Source organism: Ursus americanus, chromosome 23 (assembly GCF_024610735.1).
Source record: "Ursus americanus isolate L20-20 chromosome 23, mUrsAme1.1.p, whole genome shotgun sequence".
In the NCBI taxonomy this organism is placed as follows: Eukaryota; Metazoa; Chordata; class Mammalia; order Carnivora; family Ursidae; genus Ursus; species Ursus americanus.
In genome coordinates, this window is record NC_142149.1 from 20237787 (window position 1) to 20249752 (window position 11966).

General features: G+C 51.2%; 1 pseudogene; it reads right to left on the minus strand.

Moving 5' to 3' along the window:
* Positions 1–2460: 2460 nt before the first annotated feature.
* Positions 2461–3150, minus strand: LOC123781871 (uncharacterized; annotated as a pseudogene).
* Between the last annotated feature and the right edge of the window lie 8816 nt (positions 3151–11966).

Here is an 11966-nt window from a genome sequence, read left to right on the forward strand (position 1 = left end):
GCTTCCCCACGCTCCCCCAAATACCAAAACACGATTGCGAAGGGCTACGTGCACCCCACGTTTATAGCAGCGTGACTGACACTAGCCCACATACGGAAGCAGCCCGAGTGTCCACCGACGGATGGACGGATAAAGAAGATGGGGTCTCGATCTCCGATGGGAAAGTATTCAGCCACGCAAGAGAAAGAAAACTTGCCATTGGCAATGACATGGATGGAGCCAGAGAGTACGATGCTAAGCAAAATAAGTCAGTCAGAGAAAGACCAATACCGGACGATTTCCCTCAGAGGTGCCACTGGAGACGCTAAACAAAAGAGCAAAGGGAAAGAGACGGAGATGGACAGAGACGGAGAGAGAGGCAGAGAGGCAGAAAGAGAGAGAGGGAGGGAGAGAGGGACAGAGAGGGAGAAGGTGCGCTACCAAGCCACAGACTCTTTAACTACAGGGAAGAAACCCATGGTTCCCAGAGGGGACGGGGGCGCGGGACGGGTGAAACAGGTGATGGGGCTTAAAGAGGGCACTTGCCGTGATGAGCACTGGGTGACCTAGGGCATTGCTGAATCACTACACGGTACACCTGAAAGGACTGTGACACGACAGGTTGACTCTGCTGCGATTAAAAGAAAAACTGACGGAAAGAAACGAATTAAGGACACCGGACAGGAAGCACTGGGACCATAGCTAGCAAGTAGGAAGCAACCCAGGTCGTGTCTGTTCCTCACCTCCTCACGCAAACCCCCAGCTCCTAAGGACCAGCAGGAGGCATGTTTGGTCTTGGCAGTCTGTCCAGAGCCTCCCGCATAGCTCGTCCTCCGTGCTGGCGTCTGCCCAGGTCAGGAGCCTTCCTAGCTCCTCAGAGGTCCCTCCACTGCTCCCGGGAGGTGACTCGGGGCCTAAGTGCGCTCTTCCTCTCAGAGCCTGAATCCAGCCTCACGTCCCTGAGCGCCGAGGCAGCATCATGCGTTAGGTCGGGACCAGAAGCGCCAGCCTTCTGTCTGTCGGGACTCCTGTGAAGGCCCATGCTCTCTTCTCTTCCTTCTTCCTCACTTAGTGTCTCCCCCACCCCGCCCTCCGCCCCACCCCTGCGTACGCCCCACTCCCTCCCAGAGAGGCACCTTGATTTCCCTCCAACGCTTCACGCTTCCTTCCCCTAACGCCGGAGGTTGTTAGGTTCCCTTACATGGCTCAGAGGTCACGGATTACTCCAAGTCATCATACGCGCCCACTGCACAGCCTCTCGGGGACTCCCCGACATCGCCCGTCCTGAAGTTCCTTGCTAACGTGTGGATCACGACGCCAAATCGCCTGCCGGTTGGCGAGCATGATGGGATGGGCACAAAATGGCCTGATACCTCTGTACTCTGCCAATAGGGCCTGAGGACCAGGAGGCCCAAGCAGAAGGGGACTTCCATGACTCCACAAGACGTGTGTGTGCAGGCGCGGCCCTCGCTCGTGAGGCCACCGCAGGCTCACCTATCCCTGAGGCGGAGGGGTGCATGACGGGCGCGCTGGCGCCCGAGGCCACGCAAGGGCCCCCGTGTTCCCAAGAGCTCTACAGGGCCGGCCCGCTGCCCTCACACGGGGCTGCGGGTCCCCGAGTGGTAGGACACGGACGTCTACCACGTCATCCCACATATCTAGCACCGGCAACTACAGGAGAACAGGACTTCCGCGCTCCACCAAGACCCTCAAACGAACATCTTCCTGGCGTTCAGGCGCGGGGCGTTGCCTAACTCGCCTGCAGATGGGAATGGGAGTGCCCTTCAGCAAGGGCAGGAGACGCAGGCCGGCGTTCAGTTTTGTGTCCCCGTCAGCTCTCTGACATGACGTTCCAACATCTGCTCATCTGCCAGTGGAGACAGGAACTTGTGGGGTAGGGTGCGAGGTTCCGCATGGATCCCGCGTGTGGTATGCGACCTGCGCATATACACGGTTACGTCGCGAATGCCGTACAAGGACACGAACACCATATGGGATGCACAACGCTACAGGGTTTATTAAGAAATAGAGGTGACACCCCCTGGCCTCGAGGGAAGCCTTCGAAGGCATCACGCAAGGGAGGAAACAGGATACAAGGACCGTGAGGACACGGACAAAGAAAACACGATGCCCAGACTTTCGGTCGTGGCAGACACCTGGGCCCGAGGCATGAGGATTTGTTTCTCTAAGTGACGGGATAGGGAGAGGGTGACGATCTTGACGGCGGAGGAGTCAAGGCAGAGATCACGAGTCCACGTCAGGATGCATGAAGCCGGCACGTGACCCATGAGATGGAGGAAGCAGAGACTCAGGGAGAAGTGGTCCAGCCTCCATCGAGCCGCTTCACAAGCTTGTCAGGAGGCAGATGAGTGGCAGAAACGTTGGCGATGGCGTGCAGGCTTTCAGCAACGCTTGGCCTTGACTTGGTTTCCCAAAGGGCAAATCAGGGCCGGGTGCAGACGGTGGTTCTTGGTGAGGCAATCAGCAGCAGGAAGGCTGGCAGCAGCTGGGCACGCAGCAAGGGCGGCAGCAGGTGGTCCTACAGCAGGTGGTGCGGCAGCAAGTTGGGCAGGGGCAGCAGCAAGGCTGTCAGCAGCTGGAGCCGCAGCAGCCGGACCCACAGCCGCCTTGGCCACAGCCGCCGCCGCACCCGCAGCAGCTGGGCCGGCAGCAGGTGGTCCTGCAGCAGGTGGTCTGACAGCAAGTTGGGCGGCAGCAGCAAGGCTGGCAGCAGCAGGACCCGCAGCCGCCGGACCTGCAGCCGCCTTGGCCACAGCCGCCGCCGCACCCGCAGCAGCTGGGCCGGCAGCAGGTGGTCCTGCAGCAGGTGGTCTGACAGCAAGTTGGGCGGCAGCAGCAAGGCTGGCAGCAGCAGGACCCGCAGCCGCCGGACCCGCAGCCGCCTTGGCCACAGCCGCTGCCGCACACGCAGCAGCTGGGCCGGCAGCAGGTGGTCCTGCAGCAGGTGGTCTGACAGCAAGTCGGGCGGCAGCAGCAAGGCTGGCAGCAGCAGGACCCGCAGCCGCCGGACCCGCAGCCGCCGGACCCGCAGCCGCCTTGGCCACAGCCGCCGCCGCACCCGCGGCAGCTGGGCCGGCAGCAGGTGGTCCTGCAGCAGATGGTCCTGCAGCACGTAGGCTGGCAGCAAGGGGAGCAGCACGAGTTGCTCATGGTGTCACGGGTGGAGCGGGGGCTTCCGTTCAGAGGTGAGTTTCTCAGATTCTGACTGCGGCCTCCTTCTCTTCTGGGGCTTTTATACCCTGGACCCCCCGAGGTTTGGACCAATGGGCAGGACTTTCCTTGTTGTTGTTTACACCGTCTCCCATAGTCACTGGGGGCTGGTTGAAGAGGAAGTTCCCTACCTGTTAGGAATCTTTAGAGAATAAGTGCTTAATGTGTTTCCTAATTGAGAATAACTCATAGAAACGTTTTCAGATGAAAGCAAGGTAGTCCCATCAGCAGCGCTGTTCTCGCTTCACTGACCATCGGATCACGCGATAGAGTTCCCGCTGGCCTGAGGAGTGTCCCAGCAGCGGTCCTTCCCCAGCTTTGGTCCCTAGGTTGGATGTCCATCGGGAGTATTCCTGGGGAGGGGGGGAGGGCGTGGGAGGGGGGCCGAGAATGACGTCGGTATGTTCACAGGGACCACCGGAGGCCGTGCCTGAGCCCAAGTCCGTTTCCCCACAAAGCCTGATTCCAGACTCCCGCAGGCATCTGCCTCTCGTAGCACCCTACCCCACCCGGGCATCCCAGTTCAATCAAGGACCTTGGGTAGAGGCCGTCTGGACTCCTGTCTTCCAAAGGGCAAGGCAGAACCAAAGCAGGCGGGCAGAGGCGGCAGCAGTGCACTGGGACGAGGCAAGCCTCAGTCACGCTACGTCCTTGTTGACCAGCACTCCTGACTGACCTAGGCTTGAGCGCTTGCCCAGCATCTGGGACTTTCCGGGATGTAACTGGGGCACTTCTGGTCAACGCAGGACGACTGGGTGACTCTAGTCCTCTCCTTGTGAACTAGCCAGGTCAGGGACTTCGTGCTGCTGCCTATACCTGTGTCGAGCTGGATCCTTTTGAATCCTGAATTCTTTGGGTGCCTTCCCTCCTCCTTCCCTCCCTCGCCCCCCCTCCCACCCGCCTTCCCTGCCTCCCTCTCTCTGTTCCTTCCTTCCTTTCTTCTTGTTTCCTTTCCTTCTCGGTTCCATGTCTGTCTCTATGCTTTTCTCTTCCTTCAGTCCTCCCTGCCCTCCTGTCTGCCTTCCTTCCTTCCCTGCTTCCTCCCTCCCTTCCGTCCTTCCTCCTTCCTTCTTGTCCGGGCTCCCTCCCGGCCTTGGAGCTCCTCTTGCTCCTCCTCGTCTGCAGCCCAACAGGGGAATGACTGGTGGAAACCAGAGACTGGCCACGATGTCCTGAAGACGTCAGCCCCATATCTCGGATCGTAGCGTGGAGGGGGACGACACCTAGCCGGCAGGACCGCGTCTCTACCCCTCGGGGCTGTTTTCACGCCACAGCAGAACGTCACGCTACCGGTGCTTGCCACACTGATAGAAATGCTCAACCAATGCTTCCGGAGAGCTGGTGTATAAAGACCCCAGATCCCTCGTTGCTGCGTTCGGGGAACCCCGACGTGTGTGTGTCGTCGTTCCGGATACATGTCTCAGGCTTAAGCTTCCCTTGCAAGCTGGGACACGGGCCTCCTAGTGCCTCTTCCCTGTGTCACCTCCCCACGCTCCTACCGGTGGGATCTGCCCTCCCCAAAGAATCTCCATGCCTGGACGCTCTTCTTTCACAGTAGCTCCTGGGAGGACCCATACTCTGACACGACTTTGCCCCGTCCCAGCCTCGATGTCCTCATCCCTACAATGGGAACCTCCATCCCTAGGTGGAAAATTCTGCCAAGGCTTCACGATACTACCGATTTGATGCCAGCCCAAGCAGAATACCAACGGCAGCTTTCTTCTTCTTCTGCAGAATGAGAGCAAAGCATCCTCCCATGGGGACGGAACCACAAAAGATCCCGAAGAGACAAACTTCTCTGGAAGGGGGAGAGAGAGGCCGGAGGCAGCCCAATTCCAGACACAGCTGTAGTCATCAAAACAGGATGGCGTGCGCGCAAAGGTCGACCCACGGATCTGTGGAATGGAACACAGGACCCACAAATAACCCGACGGTGGCGTGTTCTTCAATCAATCTCCATCGGGGCGGGGGGTGGGGGCAAGAAAACGCAAAGGGAAAAAAAGACAGTCTCCTCAACAAACGGTGTTGGGAAACCTGGGCAGCTACAGGCAGAAGAATGAAACAAGACCCCTTCCTTACACCAAACGCACCCACCAAAAATTCCGAGTGCGTCAAAGGCCAGAATGTGACACCCGAAACCAGAAAGGTCCTAGAAGACCGCGCAGGCGGTCAGGGCCCTGACGCTGGCCGTAGCAAAGCCTCTTCCAGATAGGTCTCCTGAGGCAAGGGAAAGAGAGCAAGCGTAACCTATCGGGACCACATCACATGGAAAGGCGTCCGCACAGCCAAGGAAACAATGAGCAAAGCTAAAAGGCCACAGACGGAACGGGGCATGATATTTGCAAATGGCACAGGCGAAAAGGGTTAGGATCCAAAATCCGTAAAGATGAACGTACGCCCCCCCCCAAGAAACTCAACACCCCCAAAACGAGAAACCCAATGCAGTAGTGGGCACAAGACAGGAACAGACATCTCTCCCGAGAACGCCTATCCATGGCCAACGGACACACGAACCCATGTTCCACATCACTCATTGTCTGGGAAATGCCAATCACAATTCTAAGGAGATAGCACCTCACACCTGTCAGCATGGCTACAACCCACAGGAGAAGAAACAACAGGTGCTGGTGGGGCGCTGGACATAGGGGAAGCCTCCCGCGCTGTTGGTGGGAATGCAAACACTGGGGGGTGCCTCCACTGTAGAAAACGCTATGGCGTGTCCTCAAAAAGGTAGAGGCAGGACTAACCTACGATCGAGTGATCGCACTGCTGGGGCTTCCCCACGCTCCCCCAAATACCAAAACACGATTGCGAAGGGCTACGTGCACCCCACGTTTATAGCAGCGTGACTGACACTAGCCCACATACGGAAGCAGCCCGAGTGTCCACCGACGGATGGACGGATAAAGAAGATGGGGTCTCGATCTCCGATGGGAAAGTATTCAGCCACGCAAGAGAAAGAAAACTTGCCATTGGCAATGACATGGATGGAGCCAGAGAGTACGATGCTAAGCAAAATAAGTCAGTCAGAGAAAGACCAATACCGGACGATTTCCCTCAGAGGTGCCACTGGAGACGCTAAACAAAAGAGCAAAGGGAAAGAGACGGAGATGGACAGAGACGGAGAGAGAGGCAGAGAGGCAGAAAGAGAGAGAGGGAGGGAGAGAGGGACAGAGAGGGAGAAGGTGCGCTACCAAGCCACAGACTCTTTAACTACAGGGAAGAAACCCATGGTTCCCAGAGGGGACGGGGGCGCGGGACGGGTGAAACAGGTGATGGGGCTTAAAGAGGGCACTTGCCGTGATGAGCACTGGGTGACCTAGGGCATTGCTGAATCACTACACGGTACACCTGAAAGGACTGTGACACGACAGGTTGACTCTGCTGCGATTAAAAGAAAAACTGACGGAAAGAAACGAATTAAGGACACCGGACAGGAAGCACTGGGACCATAGCTAGCAAGTAGGAAGCAACCCAGGTCGCGTCTGTTCCTCACCTCCTCACGCAAACCCCCAGCTCCTAAGGACCAGCAGGAGGCATGTTTGGTCTTGGCAGTCTGTCCAGAGCCTCCCGCATAGCTCGTCCTCCGTGCTGGCGTCTGCCCAGGTCAGGAGCCTTCCTAGCTCCTCAGAGGTCCCTCCACTGCTCCCGGGAGGTGACTCGGGGCCTAAGTGCGCTCTTCCTCTCAGAGCCTGAATCCAGCCTCACGTCCCTGAGCGCCGAGGCAGCATCATGCGTTAGGTCGGGACCAGAAGCGCCAGCCTTCTGTCTGTCAGGACTCCTGTGAAGGCCCATGCTCTCTTCTCTTCCTTCTTCCTCACTTAGTGTCTCCCCCACCCCGCCCTCCGCCCCACCCCTGCGTACGCCCCACTCCCTCCCAGAGAGGCACCTTGATTTCCCTCCAACGCTTCACGCTTCCTTCCCCTAACGCCGGAGGTTGTTAGGTTCCCTTACATGGCTCAGAGGTCACGGATTACTCCAAGTCATCATACGCGCCCACTGCACAGCCTCTCGGGGACTCCCCGACATCGCCCGTCCTGACTTTCCTTGCTAACGTGTGGATCACGACGCCAAATCGCCTGCCGGTTGGCGAGCATGATGGGATGGGCACAAAATGGCCTGATACCTCTGTACTCTGCCAATAGGGCCTGAGGACCAGGAGGCCCAAGCAGAAGGGGACTTCCATGACTCCACAAGACGTGTGTGTGCAGGCGCGGCCCTCGCTCGTGAGGCCACCGCAGGCTCACCTATCCCTGAGGCGGAGGGGTGCATGACGGGCGCGCTGGCGCCCGAGGCCACGCAAGGGCCCCCGTGTTCCCAAGAGCTCTACAGGGCCGGCCCGCTGCCCTCACACAGGGCTGCGGGTCCCCGAGTGGTAGGACACGGACGTCTACCACGTTGTCCCACATATCTAGCACCGGCAACTACAGGAGAACAGGACTTCTGCACTCCACGAAGACCCTCAAACGAACATCTTCATGGCGCTCAGGCTTCAGAACGTCAGGACGGGTGATGTCCTGCCTAACTCGCCTGCAGATGGGAATGGGAGTGCCCTTCAGCAAGGGCAGGAGACGCAGGCCGGCGTCCGAGTTTCGTGTCCCCGTCAGCTCTCTGACATGACGTACCAATATCTACTCATCTGCCAATGGAGATAGGATATCGTGGGGGAGTGTGTGAGGCTCTGAATGGATAATGCGTGTGGTATGCCACTTTTTCTTTTTTTTAATTTAAATTCAATTAACAAACACATATTATATCATTGTTTCACATGTAGCATTGGTATTTATCAGTTGTATATAACACCCAGCGCTCAACATTAGATCATGTCCCCTGGCTGAAATTTCCCTCGCATAGAATTTAAACCTTCAACCCAGTAAGCCTAAATACAGGGGGATGGTAAATAGAAATTCCTAAGTATATCGCTGATATTAAGGTGCTCAATACATCAAGTGTCCTCGTTAATGCACATCACCCAGTTACCCCATCTTCCTCCCCACCTTCCGTCTAGCAACCCTGTTTTTTTCTCTATATTAAGAGTCTCCCATGGTTTGTCTCCCTCTCTGATCTCTTCCCAGTTTTCCCACCTCTCCTAATGATCCTCTGCTCGGATTCTTATATTACACATAATAAAAGTATACGATAATTGTCTTGCCTTACTGATTTATTTCATTCAGCTAACACCTTCCAGTTCCATCCACGTTGATGCAAATGGCAAGATTTCATCATGTTTGATGGCTGAGTAATATTTCATTGTACATATATACCACATCTTATTTATCCATTCATCTGTCAATGGACATCTGTGCTCTTTGCACAGTTTGGCTATTGTGGACATTGCTGCTATAAACAGTGGGGTGCAGGTACTCCTTTGTATCACTATATTTGTATATTTAGGGTAAATTCGTAGTAGTGCAAATACACGGTCATATGGTAGCTCTATTTTTAGCTTTTTGAGGAACCTCCATACCGTTTTCTAGTGTGACTGTACCAGCTTGCATTCCCACAAACAGTGTAAGAGGGTTCCCCTTTCTCCGCATCTTTGCCAACATTTGTTGTTTACTGACTTGTTCATTTTAGTCATTCTGACTGGTGTGAGGTGGTACATCTCATCGTGGTTTTGATTTGTTTTTCCCTTATGCCAAGTAATGTTGAACATTTTTTCATGTGTCTGTTGGCCATTTGTATGTCTTCTTTGGGGTAATATCTGTTCATGTCTCTTGCCCATCTCTTGACTGGCTTATTTGGTTTTTGAGCATTGAGTTTGGTAGTTCTTTATAGATCTTGAATACTAGCCCTTTATCTGATATGCCATTTGAAAATATCTTTTCCCATTCTACAGGTTGCCTTTTAGTTTTGTTGACTATTTCCTTTGCTGTGCAAAAGCTTTTTATCTTGGAGTCTCAATAGTTCATTTTTGCTTTTGTTTCCCTTACCTTTGGAGACATGTCTAGCAAGAAGTTGCTGTGGCCGAGGTTGAAAGGTTGCTGCCTGTGTTGTCCTCTAGGATTTTGATGGATTCCTGTCTCACATTCAGGTTATTTAGGTCTTTCATCCATTTTGAGTTTATCTATGTTAAGAAAATTTTCCAGTTTCATTATTCTATATGTGGCTGTCCAATTTTCCCAACACCATTTGTTGAAGAGACTGTCTTTTTTCAATTGGATAATCTTTCTTATATTTTTTTTTCTTTCCTACTTTATCAAAGATTAGTTGACCATGGAGTTGAGGATCTATTTCAGGGTTCTCTACTCTGTTCCATTGACCTATGTGTCTATTTTTGTGCCAGTACCATACTGTCTTGATGATTACAGCACTGTAATAGAGCTTGAAGTCCAGAATTGTGATGTCACCAGCTCTGGTTTTCTTTTTCAACATTCCTTGGCTATTTGGGGTCCTTTCTGGTTCTGTACAAATTTTATTTTAATTTTTATTATTTTTTAAATAATATTTATTATGTTAGTCACCATACAGTACATCCCTGGTTTTTGATGGAAAGTTAGATGATTCATTAGTTGCGTATAACACCCAGTGCACCATGCAATACGTGCCCTCCTTACTACCCATCACCAGCCTATCCCATTTCCTCACCCCCCTCCCCTTGGTTCTGTACAAATTTTAGGATTATTTGTTCTAGTTCTGTGAAAAATGTTGATGGTATTTTGACAGGGATTGCATTGAATATGTAGATTGCTCTGGGTATCATAAACATTATAACTATATTTGTTCTCCCAATCTATGAGCATGGAATGTTTTTTCCATTTCTTTGTGTTTTCCTCAGTTTCTTTCATAAGTGTTCTGTAGTTTTCAGAGTACAGATTCTTTACCTCTTTGGCTAGGTTTATTCCTAGGTATCTTATGGTTTTTGGTGCAACTGTAAATGGGACTGCATTCCTTAATTTCTCTTTCTTTTGTCTCATTGTTAGTATATAGAAATGAAATTATTTCTGTGCATTGATTTTATATCCTGCCATGTTGCTACATTCCTGTATGAGTTCTAGCCATTTTGGGGAGGAGTCTCTTGGGTTTTCCACATAAAAAAATCATGTCATCTGGGAAGAGTGAAAGTTTGACCTTTTCTTTGCCAATCTGAATGCCTTTTACTTCTTTTTGTTGTCTGATTGGTGAGGCTAGGACTTCTAGTACTATGTTACAACAGTGGTGAGAGCGGACATCCCTGTTGCCTTCCTGACCTTCCCCATTGAGAATGATATTCACTGTGGGCTTTTCGTATATGGCTTTTATGATATTGATGTATGTACCCTCCATCCCAACACTGTGCAGAGTTTTAATCAAGAAAGGATGCTGTGTTTTGTCAAATGCTTTTTCTGATTCGATTGAGAGGATATGATTCTTATCCTTTCTTTTATTAATGTGATATACCACATTGATTGATTTGCATATGTTGAATCACCCTTGCAGTCCAGGAATAAATCCCAGTTGGTCTTGGTGAATAATCCTTTTAATGTACTGTGGGATTCTATTAGCTAGTATCTTGGTGAGAATTTTGGCATCCACGCTCATCAGGGATATTGATCTGTAATCCTCCTTTTTGGTGGGGTCTTTGTCTGGTTTTGGGTTCAAGTTAATGCTAAGTTCAAGTTAATGCTGGCCTCATAGAATGAGTTTGGAAGTTTTCCTTCCATTTCTATTTTTTGAACCAGCTTCAGAAGACTAGGTATTGATTCTTTAAATATTTGGTAGAATTCCCCTGGGAGGCCATCTGGTCCTGGACTCTTTGTTTGTTAGGAGTTTTTTGATTACTGCTTCAGTTTCCTTGCTGGTTATGGGTCTGTTCAGGTTTTCTATTTCTTCTTGCTTCAGTTTGGGTAGTTTATATGTGTCTAGGAATGCATCCATTTCTTCCAGATTGTCTAATTTGCTGGCATATAGTGGATCAAAATATGTTCTTATAATTGTTTGTATTTCTTGGGTGTTGGTTGTGATCTCTCCTCCTTCATTCATGATTTTATTTGGGTCCTTTTTCTTTTCTTCTTGGTAAGTCTTACTAGGTGTTTATCAATCTTATTAATTCTCTCAAAAACCAGCTCCTAGTTTCATGATGTGTTCTACTGCTTTGTTGTTGTTGTCCATTTCATTACTTTCTGCCCTAATCTTTATTATTTCTCTTCTCACACAGGTTTAGGCTTTATTTGCTGTTCTTTTTTCAGCTGCTTTAGGTGTAAGTTTAGCTTGTGTATTTTGAGACTTGTCTTCTTTCTTGAGAAAGTCCTGTATAGCTATATACTTCCCTCTCAGGACCACCTTTGCTGCATCCCAAAGGTTCAGAACTGTTGTGTTTTCATTTTCATTTGCTTCCATGAATTTTTTAAGCTCTTCTTTAATTTCCTGGTTGACCCACTCATTTTTCAGTAGGATGCTCATTAGCCTCCAAGTATTTGAGTTCCTTCCAAATTTCTTCCTGTGATTGACTTCAGGTTTCAAAGCATTGTGGTCTGAAAATATGCAGGGAGAATCCCAATCTTTTGGTACCAGTTGAGACTTGATTTGTGACCCAGTATGTGATCTGTTCTGGAGAATGTTCCATGTACATTTGAGAAGAATATGTAGTCTGTTGCTTTAGGATGGAAGAGGCCACTTTTTCTACAAAAGAAACTTATGACCATGTATACTGCTTGTGGTTTTGCTCATTGGGGGTATTTCTTATTTCCACTGCCTTTCAACTCAGAAGGTACTGATATGTTGTAGCAAATATAGCTGTTAATAGGTCTATCAACTGATTTAAGTTTAAGATATTT